The sequence below is a fragment of the Labeo rohita genome, chromosome 10 (genome assembly GCF_022985175.1).
Source record: "Labeo rohita strain BAU-BD-2019 chromosome 10, IGBB_LRoh.1.0, whole genome shotgun sequence".
Taxonomy (NCBI): Eukaryota; Metazoa; Chordata; class Actinopteri; order Cypriniformes; family Cyprinidae; genus Labeo; species Labeo rohita.
The window spans coordinates 29,231,170-29,251,169 of NC_066878.1; the positions used below are offsets into that span (position 1 = coordinate 29,231,170).

The 20,000-nt window shown below is 34.4% G+C and overlaps 1 protein-coding gene across 1 annotated transcript in view; it reads left to right on the top strand.

The window, feature by feature from the left end:
• Positions 1 to 20,000, top strand: part of zswim6 (zinc finger, SWIM-type containing 6) — a 100,945-nt gene that overhangs the window by 913 nt on the left and 80,032 nt on the right. The window lies entirely within an intron of this gene.

Consider the following 20,000-nt stretch of genomic DNA (forward strand, 5'->3'; position numbering starts at 1 on the left):
GGACTTGTTTTGTACTTCAGCTTCAGTCGATGTGGCGACGTATCAGTCGTGTATTTTGTCGTAAAGCGCTTGAAACGTCAAATCTTCCGAAGCTTGTCCGCTCTGTTTATTTTTCTGAAGTGAAAGCGTGAGGGGGGGTTATTGGCGTAGTAAGTCGACCAACTGCTGGATGTAGAGCTGTCATGTCAACGAAAATAGCAGGAATATACGCGAATATTTGTTGTTGTTGCAAACAAGACTCTGAAACACTGCTGGTTTTGTGTTTAGTGGGTGCGCATATCAAATAGCCGTCAGGCATCCCTATTGAAATTGGCACTTTGTTCCCATTTTCATGTTCGTTTGTGTCTTTTCAGCTTTCTGTCACCCTCCGAAAGGACGGGAAACAAAAGCGGCTTTTTATTTTCTTTCACTGCTTGTTAAATGGAAAAGATTTGGGAAAGGGGTGGGAGGAATGGCGATTTAAAGACGCAGCGCCTCGATTTCTTTTTAAATGCCCCCTAATAATATGCATACGTTCCGGCTGACCCTCGTGACGTCAGCGTGCGCCGCGAAATTGTCAAAGTAGCTGCGAACGCGACGTTCAGCTCTGGCATGTAGTGATTCAGCCGCTTTGTCGTGTTGCAACTTTATCCACCTTTGTTTTTAAAGTCCCCGCAATTGATTCCGTGGCTCTCCGCCCTTTGGAAACAATTCAAGATTTTAATCACATTAGTGCCTTCGCTTAATTCGAATTGTAATGCAATCAGCGAGCGTAATTTTCTGCACGGCCGTCCCCCCCCTCCTCCTCCACGTAGAGAAGAGGTGCCTCAGCTGGGCTCTCTGCCCTCACCCTTCAGCCAAAATGGGTTTGCGCTCTCAGGAAAGCGCACACACTGGCCCATGTGTGTCTTCCCTGCCCGGAGCCTCTCGAACGGACTGGCTGTCTTGGAAGATCAAGGGCTCTTGCCCTTTTTCCAACAGGCTACGTGGAGCTCTCTGCTTTTGATTCTGCTTTTTCCCTTTGTGTGCGCCTCATTCCGAGCTCCAGCGATGGGAAATGACAAGCCTGCGCGCACGGGGAGGGTTTCTTGGCTGATTGCATCCCAGTATGGAATGCTCTGCAAAAATAAAGCCAAGCGGCGATAAATAAAAGATGCAATCTTGCGACGCAGGCAGGGCCGGGGGGGTTGCTTCCAGCAGACCCGGATTAGCCCCGATAGGTAGAGCTCACCGTGACGAACGAGCCGAGACTGAATTCAGGACAGGAATTTGTTTTCCTTTCGGTCACATGCAGGGGGGAGGGGATGCAATAAAGCGATATATTTCTCATAAATATGGCCGTGGCGTCCCTCGGCTGGCAGTTGGCCACGATGCTCTATATTTACATACCAAGGGCATCCGAGCAGCCCTCCTCTTTTAATGCACGCAGGGAATGTTTATCGCGTTACAGGATGTGTGGATTGTACATGCAGCACTGATCTTGAGGGAAAGTGTGTGTGTGTGTTTTCAAATGATTTTAGTCGAAGCACACTGCTGTGGAAAACAGGCGTTATAGCTCTGGGCTGCAATTGTAAACCCACTGGAAGTTATATATTTATTAGCAGCTCTTATGCTTCTGTCACTGTGGCTTGCGTCGTATCGATCACGCAGAGGCCGAAAGGTCACCGGGTTCAAGTTCAACCCCCTTCTTTCCAGCCGTGCGTCGTGTTTCCATCTGTTATGACTTTTATTAGGCTGCCGATCGGTGATCCTATTAGCTTATAATCTGCCTTTTGCTTGCGATATGTTTGCCAATACGCTCAGCTGTTAAAGATCAATCGGAATTAACCACAAATACCATGTGATGCATGTCGGTGGTGTGCCGTTTGATGTGTAATAACAATACCGAGGCAGCGCCGAGGCAAAGATCATAAGTCTGCATGCTATATGTCAGTACTTTCAGTTGTTGTAATAACTTGACAGTTAAATCTCAAAGCGACCCACTGATGTCATTTTCCATTATTATAGCTCGACTCAGTACGTTTCGCGGCATGTTCTCGGAAATACTGTCTGTTTTTTGAAATTCTAGCATTGTGGATGTTAATGGCAGAAGCATATGCGAGTCCCAGAGGGTGTATTGATCAGATGAAGAAGACGGTGTCATAGCGGCGTAATGATATAACGGGACAGAATAAACTGATTTGTTTATTGATCTCGCATCAGAGGAGACGCGCACTTCCATCAGCCTTATTAACCCAGAAAGCATGTGTGCTTGTGTGTATGAAAAATGAAAAACAGGAGCGCTGCACATGCCCTAATGTGTGTTCCGGCTCACTGAGCCAGTGGAAAGAAAAGCCTTATGCCTGCGTTAACATTTCTGCCATTCATACACAGAAGTGCAAAATTTAAGATGTACAACTTAAATCTTGCATGAGGCTGTTGCTTTTCGGGCTGTCAGAAATGCCATGTGGAAGAGAGCGCAGCTCAGCGTTTAAAGGCATCAGAGCTTCTCTTTTGGTAGATTCGAGGTCAGTGTGTCTGTGTAATTGCTTTATGATGCTTTATAAGATGCATGACACGTCTGTAAAAGCGCTGATGATTTGTCCTCCTTCCTAACACACATTTGAGATGTTTCGGAGAAGGAGACCTTCAAGAAGGTCTTAATTTTTCTCATTTTTCACTCAGAAACCTAGTAAATGTTAGAAATAATTACAAAGAAATGGCAAGTACCTGAAGAAATTGAGTGTTGAAATATGTATGTATATGCATAGAATGCTCACAATGCAATGTGGTCAACTTGATATTCAGCTGAACCTAGTAATATGTGACCCTGGACCACAAAACCAGTTTTAAGGATCAATTTTGTTAGGATAGGACAATATTTGGCTGAGATGCAACTATTTGAAAATCTGGAATCTGAGGGTCTTAGGAATGCATATTACTAATCAAAAATTACCTTTTTATATATTTACGGTATGAAATTTACAAAATATCTTTATCAAACATCATCTTTACTTAATATCCTAATGATTTTTGGCATTAAAGGAAAATTGATCATTTTGAACCATACAATGTAAAGTCAATTTTTACTCAGAATTGGATTAGAAATGCCAAATAACAGTTTAATTTTAAGACGGTATACTATTTGAAATGCAGTTAATTTGAAGAGTTTGGTAAATAATGTTTTATGTTTCACATACTATTAAAAAAAAACAAAACATAAGCATAAAATGCTCCACTCTGTTCCAAAATGCAATGTGGTTGCCTTTATATTCAGCTGAACCTGAAGTAATATCAGTCATAGTTTTCAACATCTGTTTCCTATTTAATGAGACTGCTAAAAAATTAGGTCCTTTTTTAAAAATGCAAAATAAGTTTAATTCTAAGATGCCTAACTATTTGAAATGCATACTACAATTTGAAAAGTATATTATAATAAGTTCTGTTTTACATCATACCTTAAAAAAAATAGATTGCATTATTTCATAAATGTGACCCTGTACCAGTCATAAGGGTCAGTTTTTGAAATTGAGATTTATACGTCATCTGAAAGCTGAATAAATAAGCTTTCCATTGATGTATGGTTTGTTAGGATAGGACAATATTTAAAAATCTGGAATCTGAGGGTTTAAAAAAATCAAAATATTGAGAAAATCGCTTTTAAAGTTGTCCAAATGAAGTTCTTAGCAATGCATATTACTAATCAAAAATTAAGTTTTGATGTATTTACGGTAGAAAGATTTACAAAATATCTTCATGGAACATAATCTTTACTTAATATCCTAATGGTTTTTGGCATAAATGAATCAATTATTTAGACCCATACAATGTATTGTTGGCTATTGCTACAAATATACCCGTGCTACTTATGACTGGTTTTGTGGTCCAGGGTCGCAAACTGTAAGCTAACATTCTTTTACAAATGCAGATAATGTGTCAGAAATGCTGCATATTGTTTTGTATGTTAGTGCGGTTTGTCTAATATTATTTTAGATCAGCATTAAATCAGATCATATGTCTGGCCAAAAACGCTACATTTTCCACAGCAGCTTTGAGAAGTCAGATTGACAGTAAGCCTACAGATTTGCACCATGTATTGAAAGTTAGCGCTCCACCCACAATGCCCTTTGATGTAGTTTGTGGTGGAGGGCGTAAGCTCTGCTCTCTGCTGCAGGGTCTGCTATAATATTAGACTGTAGTTCTCTTCACACACGTCACATGCTTCAGTTAAAAGGGTTGTTTAGGCAAGTCTACCAGAGCTTTATTACCAGCTTTACCAGTCAAATAAAAGCCCAGCGATTCATTCTTGTGGAATTCAGTCTGTTTTGGAGATTTGGAGAGCTACGTTGTGAAATATCACATCGTAACGAACTGCGTTTTGACTTCATCGTGAAGTTTAGCCTGAATGTTACATTCCAAACTACTTCTGTGACCCAAAGCACTCGATTTCAGCCAAACTGGAAACCTGCAGCAATTATAAACTAGCAGTTCAAGTTGCTAGTTTGACTTGATTCTTTGTGTTCATCGAAGCAAAGATGGAGTATTGTGGCGTTGAACAAGCTCCTGTGCTCATCCATTCTCTGCAGAAGTTTGTTCTTATGAGATTAGATGTTGTAATGCATAATGATGTGATGTGCATTTAAGTGATGTTGGTCAGAATAAAGTGGACTTGCTGGGCATCTTCATATTTCTTTCTGTCTTTTCACTTGTACAATGAAGATAGGAAGCTTTTATAGTAGAAAAAAAAGAGGCATTAGGTGTGTAATCGATGCTTTGTGTTTTAGTGTTCTCGTTTTAGCACAGAGAATGGTGGGCAATGTAGTTTTGCTTTATAAACTGACTAAATTAGTGATATTTTCTGGCAAGCTTGTAAAAGTTAAAATCAATGAGCTTCTAATTTGATTTCTCTGGTTAGTTTTAAGAATTCACAAGAAAAAAGAAGAAAATTCACAATGAAAATTGATTTACATGATTTGTCAGTATAAGAATCAAGAAATGTTTTATGAATTAGGTTTTTTAAAAAAAAATTAAATAAATAAAAATGTTAAAAAATCAATATAAAGGTTTTTTTTTATTTTCAGTGCTTTATTTTATTTTAATAGACAGCAAAATGATAAAAATAAAATTCACAATGAAAATGATTGATCAATATAAAAGAGCTTCTGATTTGATTTGTGATTTTTTTTTTTTTTTTTTTTTTTTTTTTTTTTTTTTTTTTTTTTTTTTAAATGAAAAATCACAAGTGTTTTATGAATCTCCAGTGCTTTATTTAATTTTAATAGAAATTTAAATGTTGAAATAAAAATTCACAAAGAAAATAATTATGATCAATATAAATGCGCTTCTGTTTTTTTTTTTTTTTTATTAAATCACGTTTTATTTATTTGCAGTGCTTTATTTTAGTAGACATCATAATGTTCAAACTAAAAATCACAATGAAAACTAAATTATGATCAATATAAATGAGCTTCTAATTTGTTTTTTATGTTTTTTTTTTTTTTTTTTTTTTTAATTAAAAGTGTTTAATGAATTTGCAGTGCTTTATTTTAATATAGACACTAAAATGTTAAAATCAACATTCACAGTGAAAACATGTTTGTGGTCGGTATCAGTGAGTTTCTATTTGGATTTTTTAGTTTTTTCAAAATAGTGTTTTTGAATTTGTGGTGCTTTATTTTACTTTAATAGGCATCAAAATGTTTCAATTAAATTTCTCAGTGTAAATTATGATCAATATAAGTGAGCTTTTGATTTGATTTCCATAATTTGTCATTGTAAGAATCAGAAATGTTTAATAAATTTGCAATGCTTTAATTTAATATGTGTCAAAATACCCTAAAACTGCCAAAAAGTCAATTTTTGTTCTATAAGGTGAACATTTCAGTCTCTAATTTTTGTTGTGATGATCTGGATTCAGACCTGTGACTACACAATTGATATCCAAATTTTTAATATAGTAGATTTAACTAAATATTGAACTTTGAACAGTTTTATTGTTGCTTGAGATTCTAGAGATTTTACCCTGGTAAAATGGGTGTGCAGCTGTAGTAAAACACTTGTGTCTCAAACTCCTTTGTGAGATAAATGAAGTGCATACAGTAAGCAGTCGGCAGTGATTTTCTGTAGTGTCTGACCTTGTTCTGCAGGATTGTAGTGTTTCTCGGTATGGTAATATCTGCACGCACTTCAGTCCGAGAGCTGCATCACGGTCAAGTATCTGAAGAGGATCAAGGAGGTTGACTTCGTAGAGCTTCCTCTCTTCCTCAGGATCACAGAGCAACGACAGGTTGGCCTTAGATCATTATTTAATAGCCACCCTTCTTGTTTCTCCCTGTATGATTTTGTAGCGTCAAGTAAGGATGTTACTCAGTTGCCACTCGCAAATGCATTTCAGAGCGTGATTGACTGGAATGTGTGCCGCTTCCCAGCATCCACATACTTGAGCCGCATCCAGTGCCCTGGACGGGTGGAGTTTGGTCACAAGGCCCTGGGCCCTCTTTAAATGAATAACGTGGCTATCTTAGATCTCACCAACGGTCAAACATGGTTCCAACTGAAGATTTTGAAACTGGTTTAGGAAAGAAAAAGATCTGCATTGCAGCTTTGCAAACGTTTGCATTTTTTCCTCACTATTTTTGATGTTCCAGTTCAGGAATCGAGTTCTGTTTAAAATTTCAATAGTTTTTCAGTGTCATAGTGAAAAGTTTAGCATGCATACATGAAGAACTATTAATAAATAAATGAATTTTTATAATGCTTATTTATGGTATTTTGCATTTTTTTAATAGTGCCTTAATTTTAATTCATGCTACTTGAAATAATAAAAAAATAAAATATAAAATTTGTGAATGAAAAACAATTAACATTTAGATTAGATCTAGATTAATAAATGCCATTTATTTTGTTTAATAATGAGTAATGACATTTATTGATAATAATTAATAATGATTAATAATGAAATTGATTTAATAATGTCATTGTATTAACTAACATTTACAATATTGCAAAATGTCACTGCCTACTAATATATATTTTTTACAATTATTAATTATTTATGTAGTTAGTTATGTTACAGTTATTTAAGTCATTGGCTTGCATAAACCAACATGGGAAAAATAATAATTTAAAAAAGTAATGTTTATTTATACGTGTTATTTTGCATTTACAATATTTTGCAATTCGTTTTGGTTAATAATACATTAATGTTAATTTATATGGCTAGAAATATTGTGAAATTTGTGAATGAAAAGTAACAAACCTAGATTAATAAATGCTTTTAGTGTTTTATTTCATGTAAATATTACATTTAACTAATATTAACCACATAGTAATATTAAATATTATTAAAGTTGTGAATGGAAAAAAACCTAAATTAATAAATGCTTTTAATTATTTCTTGTAAATCTTACATTTAACTAATATTACCATATTGTAATATTAAATATTATTAAAATTGTGAATGAAGAAAATAACAAACCTATATTAATAAATGCTTTAAATTTTTAAATATTACATTTAACTAAAATTAACCATATTGTAATATTGTTTTTGAGATTTAAGATGCATATACGATCAGCAATGAACAGTATTTATTTATTTATTTATTTATTTATTTACTTAGTTCTATAGATTAACATTTGGTAATGCATTAGGAATTGTGAAGAATTTTAATAGTTGTAATTTCTTTAGGTATTAATTTATCCATTCACTATACATTTTAATATGGATAAATCCTATACGTTCTCTATATTAAAATAATAATAAATAAGGTGGGGGGAAAAAAAAACACCCACTCAACCAACACCAAAACAAACCCACCACAATGGTTTTAATTTGTAATATTTATTTTTGGTGGTTTGCATTGTTACTTGTTTGTTTATAATACACTGATGTTAGTTTACACAGCATGAAATATGAAAATTGTGAATGGAAAAAATGAACATTAACCTAGTGTCACAGCATTCACTCTTCAGTTTCACATGCATATGCGCTCCATCTGTGCATATGGTGTTGTTGCATTAAGTTTGACTCTCTGGCGAATACCTTTTGAGTCTCTGAGTTATTAGTAATCTTAGAGGTTATAGTGCATTTTCTCCAGAGTTTCTTGTGCTGACGTGCAGCGCTAAAGCCCTCGTCTGTGAAAACATTGAAGCTGTAGGTGTTTGTAGACAGTGTGAGATTATTTTGGATTGCATTCAGGCCTGAATGAAGACACCTCGCCCTCATTCACCGTCTCTCCCTGTTATTGTTTCCCTTCATTGTCTGAATCAATACGTTCAGCTAAAGATAATGTCTGATCATTCAAACGCATGGCAGTAAGCGATGCATTTAATGTATTGAAAAAATCTGTTGACGTGTTTTCCTGCACATTCATTGGCTGTTTATCAGCATTGCTTTAAATGCAAATGGAATTCAATGCTATTTGTACAGAATCAATTTTTATTCATGTGGCAGTGATTCTGGAGTCGTATTGAGTCAAAGAAGAGAGTTCAAGCACGTGAACCAGAGGCCACGGTCGGCCGTTTCAAAAGGTTATGCTTTAGTTGTCTTTGAGAGGCTTTGAATCTCTAACTAAGCTTGTGTAGCTTTAAGACCCGAGACTGAGAAAAAATATTTTGGACTTTTTTTTTTTTTTTTTTTTTTTTTTTTTTTGAACCCTTCAAGTGGAAAACCTAGTGCTTACTGTATACTGTAGATGCATTATGCAATAAAATAAACATTTGTGCTAGTAGTATGATGCACTTGACACGTGACATCAGCTTATTGAGTGTTTAGTTAACACTTGGCAACGCAATATGATTTATGCAATATGTTAATGCATTGGATATCATGAACTAACAGTGAACTAAAATTGTATTTATTTACTTAACATATGGAACTAAACTATAAGATTAACCATATTAAAATTTAGCATGGCATCAGATTCTCTTCTTGAAAATATTATTTATAATTTTTTTCTTTCACATTTGTGTAAAAATGTCTTTTTGCAGGGAAAATCAAATTGTTTTTGAAAAAAAAATTTTATGCTCAGTTTTTGCAGCTTCTTTGATTTAAAAAAAAAGTTCAAAATAGCATTTATTTGAATTATAAATCTTTTGAAACGTTATTAATTTCTCTACTGTTGCTTTTGATCAATTTAATGCGTCATTGCTGAATATGTGTTAATTTATTTATTTTTATTCTTTCTAATCCCAAACCTTTCAGTGGTAGTTTATTACAGTTTCCATAAACATGTTAAATATTAAAAAGCAGTTTTCAGCTTAGATAACAGAAGAAATTTCTTGAGCATTAATTCAGCATATTAGAATGATTTCTGAAGGATCATGTGACACTGAAGACTGGAGTAACGATGCTGAAAATTCAGCACTGCATCATAGGAATAAATTTAATTTAAAAATATATTCAAATAGAAAACGGTTCCTTTAAATTGTAAAAATATTTCAGATTTTTAAAATATACTTTTTACCTCGATGAGCATAAAAGGCAAATCCTGTAGAAACAGACCTCCGCTTATTATGTGTTTAGTTGACACTTGGCAACACAATATGGTTTAGTTTAGTTAATGCACTGGATATTATGAATTAACAATGAACAAAAATTGTATTTATTTAACATATGGAACTAAATAGTAATTGGATGTCATGATCTAAAACTGAATATTTGTAATTGTTTTTTATTTTCAGTCATTGTATTTGTGATATTTTTTGCATTGTTAATTCATAATTGTTTATAATAGATTACTATTCATTGACACAGGTTGAAATAATCTAAATATAAATGTAAACATTAGCCTACATTAAGAAATTCTTTTCATTTTATTTCATGTCAGCTGTTGCGTTTACCAATATTAACAATATTGCAATTCGCCATGTGACTAATTCGTCTCTTGAAAAATATTATTTATGCTCAGTTTTTGCTGCTTAATATCTTTGTGCCTTTTTCATGATTCTTTGACTAAAAAAAGTTCAAAATAACATTTATTTGAAATGTAAATCTTTTAAAACATTACAAATGTCTTCACTGTCACATTTGATCAATTTAATCAGTGTTAATTTTGTATCTATTTTTACACCCCAGACTTTTCAATAGTAGTGTATGATAGTTTCCACAAATATATTAATTGGCAAAAACAGCTTTTATCCTAAATCATAAGAAAAGTTTCTTGCAGCAAGTCGGCATATTAGAATGATTTCTGAAGGATCATGTGACACTGAACACTGGAGTAATGATGCTGAAAATTTTGTTTTGCATCACAGGAATAAATTTAATTTTAAAATATGTTCACATAGAAAATGGTTCTTTTAAATTGTAAAAATATTTCAGATTTTGTACTGTATTTTTTACATTGTCGAACATAAAAGGCATATCCTGCAGTATGCTATTCTGAACACGGCACGGAAACGCACTTCCCCTTTAAGAGCTTTTCTGTACTAACCTTCAACATGCACTCGGGCAAGGAGCATGGGAAGTCTAAATATTATTAGCTCATTCTCTGGTTTGTTTCATAGGGAGGCGTTTGATGGAGGAGCGAGCGTCTTTAATTGCTTTTAGGGCCGCAGCTGTATGGGTTTTTTTGTTAGTTAATATTTAGTTAATCTCTAGACTCCAGACCTGCGGGAGAGTTTTCCAGCACCTCTTCATCCATCTTGCGCTGATCTGTATTCCTCCAGCACCATTAACCTTCACCGAGGGTGAGGAAGAGGGGGGCGAGGAGTCGACTTTGTGGGGGCAGGGATACCGAGGACTCTCTCCGCTCTGTTTGTTTTCCATTACACGCCTCTACGCCCGGCCCCAAGTTCTCCTGGCCTGCGTTTGCAGCAGCCATCAGGGCTCACCGCAGGTCCATACGGCACCGGGCCCTATAAAAAGGCTCTCTAGTATTCCCGTTCTCACCGCGTTGGACCCGAACGCAGGGAATTACCTCAAAAGCCAGATTGCCTGTCCTGTCCCTAATCCAGGCTACAGCGAGACACTGGCAGCGGATCTGGATTTGGACGGAAACCCCGAAGCGCGCTGACGCACGAACCGGGTGGGCATCGCAGGGGAACGGGCCGGCGGATCTCGCGACCTCTCGCGCTCCATATGTTGACTTGCGAGCGGGTTGTTTGTCCCGAACCCTCCTCTTCTTTTTCGACGAGGGCCCGATCGGTCTTCATTATCTAGGCCGCGGCTGAGACCTGGAAACGGCGCGGTGATGAATGAGACCTTTAAGCTCACATTAAAAGCTAACTATTGCTCATAAGGAGATTTAGATTGGCGCTCGCTGCTTGATTGGTGCGCCGCTCTCTGCTAATGTCTTTGTGTGTCTTTCAAGGGGACGAAGAGCGTTTCGAGCGCTTGTGCCGCTTTTGGTATGCTAAAGCAACCATTTTGTGTGTTTTGGGTTGCTCAAAGGCCTCTAGATTGGTAAAGTGCTGCAGGCTTTGACATGTAGAGTCTATAGAGGGATGTAAACATTCAACATTGCAAAACTTGACCCTAAGATTCGCTCTGCTTTGTTTTGTCAGCATTTACTTATGCTCAAGCTCCGAAAATGACAAAAAGCACCGTAAAAATCACTATATTATCTTCTGAAGATACATGATCATTTATTTCTCAAGAACAGACGAAATTCTGCTGCTTCTGTTTTGCCCATGCTCATATTTATACGTGACCTTGGACCACAAAACCAGTCATAAGCAGCACGGGTATATTTGTAGCAATAGCCAACAACGCATTGTATGGGTCAAATGATCCATTTTTCTTTTATGCCAAAAATCATTACCATATTAAGTAAAGATCATGTTCCATGAAGATATTTTGTACATTTCCTACTGTAAATATATCACTTTATCTTTGATTAGTAATATGCATTGCTAAGAACTCCATTTGGACAACTTTAAAGGCAATTTTCTCAATATTTAGATTTTTTTTATTCCAAAAAATTGTCTCTTATGCCTGGTATTGTGGTCCAGGGTCACATATTTTGATGTTTGAGCAGATCGTAATTTTTTTTTTCTAGTTGTAGTTTTTGTTATTTTGATGAAAATATCCATTACGGTGATGTTAAAATGATTGAAATCGGTAAGATTTAAATAAAAAGTATTATTTTGTTCAGCAAGTGTGCGTTAAATTGGTCAAAAGTGACAGTAAAAACATTTATAATGATTTCTATTTCAAATAAATGCTGTTCTTTTTGACTGTATATTCATGGTTTCCATAAAAATATTAAATATAGTCAACACTGTTGATAAGAGAGTTTCTTAAGCAGCGAATTGGCATATTAAAATGATTTCTGAAGGATCATGTGACACTGAAGACTGAAAATTCAGCTTTGCATCGCAGAAATAAATTCAATTTTAAAATCCATTCAAACAGAAGACAGTTATATTAAATAATAACAATATTACAGATGTTACTGTATTTTTATTAAATAACTGCAGCCTTGAGCATAAAAAGAGTTGTTTCAAAAAATGTTACACACTTAATTTTCATCATGTCATATTCATTTGTTTTAGTCAGTTTGATAAGCTGCAAAACGATTAGTCGTGAATAATTGATTTAAAATATACGTTTGTTTACATACTATATGTGTGTGTACTGTGTATACTTATGTGTATATAAAAATACATATACATGTATATATTAAGGAAAAATATGTATTTATATGTAAAATATTTCTATTTATATATTATATGAATTATATACAAGTGTTCACATACAAATTTTTTTTTTTTTGGGAATATATACATGTATGTGTGTGTTTGTATATAAATGATAAATATACACAGTACACACACATATAGTATGCAAACATAAACTTTCATTTTGAATAGATTAATCGAGACTAATTGTTTTGATCTATTTTTAAATTTTAACTGACAAAAATAACAAATGTGATCCTGGACCACAAAACCAGTCATAAGGGTCATTTTTTAAAAAATAAATAAGCTTTCCATTGATGTATGTTTGTTTGGATAGTTTGAAATTCTAGATTTGAAAATCTAGAATCTGAGGATGCAAAAAATTCTAAATATTGAGAAAATTGCCTTTAATATTGTCCAAATGAAGTTCTTGGCAGTGCATATTACTAATTAAAAATTAACTTTCGAGATATTTAAGGTAGGAAATTTACAAAATATCTTCATGGAACATGATCTTAATATCCTAATGATTTTTGGCATAAAATAAAAATCGATCATTTTGACCCATACAGTGCAATAAATATACTATATATGTAAATTATTTGTTTTAAATTATTCATGTCTGTTTTCATGTGTTGTTGAATTGATTAATAGCGACAAATTGTTTTGCAGCTCTAATTTGATCTGATTTGAACTGACTAAAAAAAGGTGACCCTGGACTACAAAGCCAGTCATAATGATCAATTTTTTTAAAATAAATAAGCTTTCCATTGATATATGGTTTGTTAGAATAGGACAATATTTGGCCGAGATACAACTATTTGAAAATCTGGAATCTGACAGTGCAAAAAAATCTAAATATTGAGAAAATCGTCTTTAAAGTTGTCCAAATGAAGTTCTTTGCAATGCATATTACTAATCAAAAATTAAGTTATAAAATTAAGATATTTACAGTAGGAAATTTACACAGTGTCTTCATGGAACATGATCGTAACATAACACCATAATGATTTTTGGCATAAAAGAAAAATCGATCATTTTGACCCATGTAATTTATTGTTGGCTATTGCTAAGAATATACTCTATATGTATATTCTTAGTTTTAGATTATTCCTGTCTGTTTTCATGTGTTGTTGCAGTGAGAACACATTCATGATGTGACTAACACATTCTGACTAGTGTGTAACTTATGATTTAACTTAAGAGTTAAGATTCTCTATTCATATACTGGATTAATTCTATGTGTAAGATGCATTAGTTAATTCACCTGCTACTAAAGGTCGTCACTCTTTCTTTCGCCTGCTCTTTGTACTACTTTATTGTATGTAAAAGAGCAGCTTTAACATTCTGCTTAATATTTCCTGTAGTCTTTCACAAAGGAAAAAACAAAACACAGAGGGTGGGTAAATAATCACGTGATTTAAATCTGTGGGCGAGCTCTCTCTTTAAAGAGCCCAGCTGTGAGCGTGTAGAGGAGGAGCCGGCACGGCACGTTTGATGATGATACAGCGGGCTGTGACGGAGGGGCTGTTATTTCCCTTTTCTCTTGTTTTTCTTCTCTTTGTCTAAGCGTGGTTAACCTGACCACGGAGCCGAGCTAGCAGCTGTGCTCCTGACGATCAGTTTCAAAAGCAAACCCGGGTCACCACTTATCCACCATTTCCTGCTGCAGCTCCCCCTTCTGGGACCCATGTGCTGGATAGACTTACACACACACACACATACACACCTCCTCTTTCTCCTCCTCCGCCCCTGCCTTCCGTCTGCTCGCCGGCTCTAATGAGCTATGAAGAACAGGACGGCGAGAGTTTAACCTTCCCCGCTCAAACGGGCCATCTTTAGGTAAACAAAACAAACGCAGGCTCCTTCAGGGGCTGCACATGCTCGCACAGGCCCTTCGTGCCCCGTGTGAATCGCTGTTGTTGATCCAACGCCTCGCCCATCTCGGTCTCACCCTTCAGCCGCCCTGGCGAGAAATGAACGCCAGTGGGTGCGAGAACCAGAAGATCCTGAAGTCAAACAGGTTGAAATGTATCACGAAGCGCAGGTCCGGTGACGCGCCGCACGAGATGAACGTAGGCTATTTGGCGTGAGCGCTTGGCAGGAAGCGTGCGCAGGGAGTCGCAGCGGATCGAACGTGAATCACATTTGGGTCCGTTTGCTTCCTTAATGCACGTTTATGGTTTTGTGAATGATTCATCGGTTATTCACAAAAATGTGCTTCTTATTGTAATCTTTCCTTACTTTTCTTATTAGCTGCGTCAACAATCACTCACACTTTTTCATTCCGTCCCCTGATGCCAGTGTCTTTTTAGTATTATTTCTGTACTTTTTTTTTTTTTTTTTTTTTTTTTTTTAAACTTTCAGTTTGTTTTCATTTGTTGTGCTTTTGTCATTTTTATTAATGTGTTTTTATATATTTATATTTCAATGTAGCTATATATATTTTTTTTAATTTAAGTTTTATTTGTACATTTTATTACTTAAACATTTATTTATTTATTTGTTTATTTTTATTGTGCAGGTTCTTAAATAATGAAATATGCATGGCATATGTGAAACACAACACAACCTGTTGTTTTTTTAAGTTTTAAACTTAAAGTAGTTTGTTTCAGTTTGTTGCCAAAGGTAAAATTTTTAATAAGTTTTTTTTTTTTTTTTCCATCTAATATTTTTATTCTGTTTTCATTTTAGCTTTTTTTTTTTTTTTTTTTCCCAAATGACTGAAACCCATTTTTAAGTAACATAACATAAGTTTAAATTTATTTAATATTTATATTCTATATAATTTTAGCTTTATTTCAAAACTAAAAACAGTTTTTAAATAACATAACACATAAAACATTAACATAAAAAACACTGGCTGTTCTGCACATTTTTTTTACTATTCACTCGAATGTCAGTGTAAATGTAATTATTTTTCACTAATGTAATAATATTTTTCACTATTCATTCAATTTTTGATAGATAAAATCATGTTTTTTGCCACTACATGTCGTTTCACTCACTAACCTGTGAGATTACGAAAGCGAAATGAGTTGTGAGCAACATTTAATGTTGACTTCTAAGTGTTTAGTGCTCAATATCTACTTTGAGGCTGCTTTTAAGGGTATAATATTAAAATATTAAATTTTCTCATTTTTATTTTATTTTTTTTCACTGTTCATTCTGTTCTTGATGGGCAAAATCATGTTTTTTTCCACTTAATACCATTTTTCTCACTAACCTGTGGGATAATGAAAGTAAAATGAGTTTTTAATGTTGACTTTTTTTAGTATTTAAGACTCAGTATCTAATTTAAGGTGCTTTTAAGGGTATATTAAAATATCTAATTAAATATAGTCATAGAAATTGCTTAATTTAGTATCTGAATAAATGCAATCATAAAAATCACTTGATTTTAATATATGAGTAAATATGATAATGTCATTTTTAATTTAGTTTGTTTTATTATTTTTTATTTTTTATATCTGTGTGTAACTTGCGTTTTAATTTTTTGACACTTTAAGTTATTTACATTTTTTAGCCAATATTTATGTTTTATTTCATTTCAGCTTTATGTAAAATGACCGAAAAACTTTTTAAAAAAAGTTTTAATTTCAGTGACATTTCCTGTTGACTTTTTATTATTTAGGGGTCAATATCTGCTGTTTTTAGAATACAGTATCAAAATATGTGATGAAATAAGGTCATAGATGTGACGCAATGATGATTCTCTATGGCAGATGATGTTGTTTTATTGTTTTCGTGTGTGTGTGTGGTGGCATGTTTTCCCATCAGGTTTTGAAATGAGGCTGCCAGACGGGGGAAATGGAAACGCTGCGGCACTGCGGCGGCTCGATTTGCTTGCCGAGCCGGAGTATGCAAACTATTGACAGGCCTTTATCATTTTTATTTACTGGAGCGCGGGAGGCAGGAGTGTGTGTCAATTCGCCGGCAGAGCCCAAAACCGTCCGAGATTTACGAGCGCATAAGCAAGACGAATGGATGGGCCCGACTTCCTCCGCCGAGCGCCTTCCGACGGCCGAATATGCCGTAAATGACATATTTAGCACGGTGAGAATTGGGCGGCGTCCATTAGTTCAGTGTGGATATTGACAATGCCTTGAAAACGGGGGCGGAGGAGCCTAGTTGTGAACCGTAATAATGATTGTAATTCCATGCGCGAGCAGTGAGAAAAGCTACAGAATAGAATAGGATTTGGGAAAAAATAGCGTGCGGTATGACAAATCGTCCTCGGCAAACCAAAAGGGTTAGCAGTCTGTAAATTGCACCCGGAGAAAGAAAACAAAAGGTTGGGAGCGTTTGGAAACGCGTTTATTTTTTGCGTCAGTTTGCCAGCATGTAATCTGACTTAGTCCTACAAGATGGAATTGTGCAAAATTGCTTTTGTTTGGTTTGTAGCCTCTTGCCTAACCTGAACGATTAGTCTTTGTGTTTGGGATGAAAGGTGAAGCCACCGGCGCATTAAGTTGACGTTAAGTGAATGAATTGTTCGAGACGTGCCGTAAGATAAGCGAACAAGTCATTCTTTGTGTTCGACTCAGCTACAAGCCTGCTTTTGTGCCTCGTAAGAGTTCACAGCACCCCCATAAAAACCAGCTAGTGAGTCAGTAACTGTTCAAACGTGGTTTGGAGTGGCTCATATCCTCTAAACGAGTTTTTCTGGGTAAGGAATCGTTTAACACCAGGACAGAAGTCTTTAAGAACTCCCAGTAAGCGTTTTCGCTCAGAAACACGAGTAATATGTTTAACGTTAAGGAAAATAGGTCTGCGGTTTTTGCGACGGGCGGCCGCACTGGCATGGCAGCCCGTTGCAGTAAGTCTGCTGTGACTTTGACACGCTTTTAAAAAGTTCTTGAGCGGAGCACAGCTGTGTCGGCGCTGATTGTCCACACACACACAAACACACACACACTTGGCTGCCAGCAGGCGTGGGTGGCGTTTGCATTACTAAGGTTTTGGCATGTTTGTCTCTGACAAGGTTAAAGTTTTAAATGGGCATTGTGTCACAGTGCCCTGCATCTGTGGAGAAGAAACGGCTGAAATGCTCACATAATTAAACTTTTGGTGATTTGTTGCGTGCGGTTATGAAAGGCAAGTTTTTCTCTTACGCGTTGGGGCCTTGTTTTTGCTAATTTTATATCGCTGAAAAGGATCTATGTTGTTGAAAATTGGAGTTTTGTGTCTTAATGTGCGTGTGTCTGCTTTGAGGCTAATCTATATGTGAACCTGGACCACAAAACCAGTCATAAGTAGCACGGGTATATTTGTAGCAATAACTAACAATAATGCTGTATGGGTCAAAATTATTGATTTTTCTTTCATGCCAAAAATCATGGGATATTAAGTAAAGGTCATGTTCCATGAGGATATTTTGTAAATCCTACCGTAAATGTATCAAAAATTTATTTTTGGTTAGGAATATGCATTGCTAAGAACTTCATCTGGACAACTTTAAAGGCGATTTTCTCAATATTTTGTTTTATTTATTTTTTGTTATTTTTTTTTTTTGCACCCTCAGATTTCAGATTTTCAAATAGTTGTGTACCAGCCAAATATTGTCCTATCCTAACAAACCATACATCAATGGAAATCTTATTTATTCAGCTTTCATTGATGTTTAAATCTCAATTTCATAAAATTGACCCTTGTGACTGGTTTTGTGGTACAGGGTTACAAATGGCTATTTTGCAAAACAGATTCAGTTTTTGTGTTTCAGGAAAACTGACCAAAACTATTAATCATCTTAGATTTCTTTCTTACCTGCATTGAAATGCTATGCAAAAATATGACTTAAGTTTTTAGGCATTTCTTTTTCAACTTGTTTTTTTTTTTTTTATAAAGTTTGAAGCAACACTGCATAAAATATTAAGACTTGTTTTCAGAGATTGTCTATTTAATGTGAGTGTATTTTGTCTTGCTGCTCTGGAAGATTTTTAGACTTGTTTTTAACTTGTTTATACTTAAACGTACTGAAGACAATTATATTACTCATTTTAAAGAGACAATCTATGAAAACAAGTTTTAAAATCTCATGCAACGTTGCTTCTCAAGTAAATTGATCTTGTTTTAATTATCTTTGGATGGTTTTTTTTTAATAGAAAACATTTTTTCAATGATTTTCAGATGTTGTTGCTTGAAAATGAGAAGACAAATTAAATACTCAGTAAGAAATTTTTTTTGCAGTGTGACAAACCGTGATTTGTCACGAGCCCACTGCAAAAAAAAAAAAAAAAAGCCTTGTCTTACTTAGTATTTTTGTCTAAAATCTAGAATTTTTTAAATCAAGATGCATTTAGTAGATAAGCAAGATAAGATATTTAGACTTGTTTCCTGGGAAAAATAAAAACTAGTATAAAGGTAATTTTGCATAAAACAAGTAAAATTTTCTGCCAGTGGGGGAAGAAAAAAAAATATTGTTTGAGTATTGACTATTTACTTTAATATTTTCCACTGGCAGATAATTTCACTTGTTTTAAGTTCACTTTATTTAGATTTTTTTGTTCCCCCGGAAAGATGACCAAATATCTTATGTCATTTTGCTTATCTAGTAAATGCATCTTTGATTTAATTTTTACAGATATTTTGACTAATGTTGGACAACGATTAATTGCAATCACATCCAAGATAAGTTTTTGTGTGCGTAATGTATGTGTGTGTACTGTGTACATTTATTACGTATATATATAAATACGCACACAAACATGTATAAATTTAAGAAAAATTTTATGCTTATATATTAAACACGAGCAAATATATTTATATATAATATGAATTATCTGAATATAAATATATACAAAATATGTACTGTATGTGTGTCTTTATATATGCATAATGAATATACACAGCACACACACATATATTATGTACACAAAAACTTTATTTTGGATGCGATTAATCATGATTAATTGTTGTCCAGCACTAGTATTAACTAACATGAACAAGCAATGAACAATACATTACAGTATTTATTAATCTTTGTTGATGTTAGTAAATAAAAATCGTTCATTGTTAGTTCATGTTAGTTCACAGTGCATTAACTAATGTTAACAAGCACAATAATGCATTAGTAAATGCTGAAATTAACATTAAGATTAATACTGTAGAAGCATTGTTAATTCTTAGTTCATGTTAACTAATGAATCTTATTGTAAAGTTTTAGCGTGTTGTTTTTTTGTTTTTTTTTGTTTTTTTAACAAGAAAACCAGATGATTTTTAGATGTTATAGCTCGAAAATACTCATTAAGAACTTTTTTGCAGCGTAGCGAATCAAAATTCACGGTTATGATATAAACTTGTAAGTAAGTAGGAAGTATGTAGGGCTGTCAAACAATTAATCGCGATAAATCGCATAAAAAAATTGAGTTTTCCTAATACATGTGTGTACTGTGTAATTATTATGTGTATATATAAATA